Here is a 2,466-nt window from a genome sequence, read left to right as displayed (position 1 = left end):
GTACAAACCTTGCCCTTATTATTAAAAATTATTAACAACTTGTGAGAGAAGTGTTAAAAATAACTCCCATTTACTGGCATCTATTATGTACATTTTTCTCATTTATTGTCTCAATAGCCTTATAAGCTGCTGTTTTTGCACACCAGGGAAATTAGACATAGCCTGTGCAACAACCTGCCTATGTTAGATGGCTTTGGAAGCCAGATCTGCTGGGCTTTAAATCCAGCGTCTATATTCAGTCACTTTACGACCAATGACTTCTGTTAAGTATTTTATGATTAGTTTTATTTCCTGATATAAATTTTATGTGCTCAAACATTTATTCTTAGAAGTATAGTCTTCTACTTCAAGGTGTGGCTCTTCTACACTTTTTACTCTATTGCACTGTTGTTCTGAAACCCTAAGTCATACACTTGGAATAAAATCAGGATTTTAAGTCATAATTTGAGCCTTACTTAAGTATCATGGGACCTGGGCTGTTTCTAATAAATAAGATAAGATGTTTCAAATAAACTTGATTGTTCATACTAGTAAATAACTAGATAGCCCAGAAAGACTGAAATTATTTTAAATAAACTGAATCGTGGTGTATTTAATTTGCTTCATTTTTTCATACAATAGTATCTAGTTTTGCCAGACTCCTTGACGCTATAGATAAATGAGTAGAAGCTACGCCAAGCAAAGGACCAGATGGCCTGAGGTGGATGGGGAGGAGTAGTCCTGTTGGGCATATTTGATAACTTATGTTTAGGGTTTTGTGCTTTTCTTTCTTGGTTTTTGTTTTGTTTTGTTTTGTTTTGCATTTCTAATGCCCCTGGCTGGATCTGCTACAATAACATAGTTACAATAAATAAAGCAAAAACAGCTGATTCCACTAAGTCTATCTGATTACATTTTAAAACTTTACTTACTATCAAATTTTCTGACTGCATGCAAATCATTAATACATAATTGAACATCTATCGGGGCTCTTGTAGCACTTAGGCTAAAACTTTATGAAATAAAAAGAGGCTCTGAAATATACTGTGGGACGTAGCAGCAGTGGACTCCTGGGAACAAGTAAGGATACTTCCAGAATGCTGCTTTGGAGAATCAGTGTCTTAAAATTGGAAAGTTCTGAGCACTTGCAATGCAATTCTCAAGCTAGTGCCTGAAAAGAAGAGACGTAGGAGTTCCAGTTATATAAGATGGATTCTGACTCTGCGTACAGAAATAGCCCAGACCCGCCTGGTTGCTTGAATCCACTGCCCTCAGGCATTGCAAGTGGGTGAGAAGGCAGGACTAAGGCTCCCTGAGATCTGGAGCCTACCACACTATTAGAAGTATTCTCTTAATTCAGAAAAAGATGACCAAATTAGGTATGTAATTAGATATTTATTTAGAATGAGGGAAAAAATTAAAATTAAATCACATTTTAAAAATATGACAAAACTGACAAATATCACAAATACCATCAAACCCAGAAAAATAGTATTATTTTTAATCAATTCGCTTCTGGATTTACTTCCATGCTATTTTTTTAAAACTTTTTTTTCTTTGCTGTGTACTCTTTGATCACCTTTTCATATGACAGCACTCATGTAACATTTTATTTATTTATTTATTTATTTATTTATTTATTTATTTATGTTATATTTTTTTAAAGAGGAAAAAAGAAAATTAATTATTTCCTTTAACAGGGTGGAGTAAAATTTGTATTTTTGTGTTGATAATATTTAAAGTACTTTAGATTCCCAATTTGATATTAAAAATGTCACATGGACATTTAGTGTAGTTGTCAAAGTTGTGAAAATGTTTATCAAAATATCTTTCATGAAAAAATTACTAACTGAATTATAGCTATTAAATGCTGAAAGAAGGTAACAGTTTATTATGATTTATCTTATTTAACAATCTGGGAAGTTGGCAGCCATTAGTAGTTCCCCTGCAATTTTAGGCGCAGTTGGGAATTCAGGAATCTCCGTGGAGTTGTTAATGTAGCCAACCACAAAGCTAGAACACGCGTGTACTTTTGCTAGCACATGTGAAGAGTTTACTCTAAAACTGACTTCTTTAATTTCATTCTAAGCAAACTGACCCAGGCCCCTCAATATGGCTTTTATCATTCTGGACATGAGTACATGTTGTCTTTTTATAATAAATTCATGATCATCCAAAGATACTGATTTGACATACATGGCATCAGGGCCTTAACAGGTACGATGGGTTTTGTCTTCTCCACCCAATATGTTCTGATGAAATTCCGCTTCACTTCCACAGGAACTTTAGTGGTTTCCTGGTGAGGCCAGAACACTGAGTCTGTCGCCTGCTTCCATCTACAGAAAGTCTGAGTACTTGATTATCCTTGTCACTGTGTTCATATTGGCTATATCAGCAGGTAACTTCTGCTTTTAAAAAATGTTTTATCATGATTTACTTCTTTTCATTAATTGGATTCTCAAGCAAACCAAGTGCCTACTTATTATT

At 34.2% G+C, this 2,466-nt stretch overlaps 1 pseudogene; it reads right to left on the bottom strand.

Moving 5' to 3' along the window:
* Positions 1-1,886: 1,886 nt before the first annotated feature.
* Positions 1,887-2,222, bottom strand: LOC112932075 (elongin-C pseudogene; annotated as a pseudogene).
* Positions 2,223-2,466: the final 244 nt, after the last annotated feature.

This window comes from Vulpes vulpes, chromosome 13 (assembly GCF_048418805.1).
Source record: "Vulpes vulpes isolate BD-2025 chromosome 13, VulVul3, whole genome shotgun sequence".
In the NCBI taxonomy this organism is placed as follows: Eukaryota; Metazoa; Chordata; class Mammalia; order Carnivora; family Canidae; genus Vulpes; species Vulpes vulpes.
The sequence above is the reverse complement of the archived record's forward strand: the minus strand, read 5'-3'. Positions and strand labels throughout refer to the sequence as shown.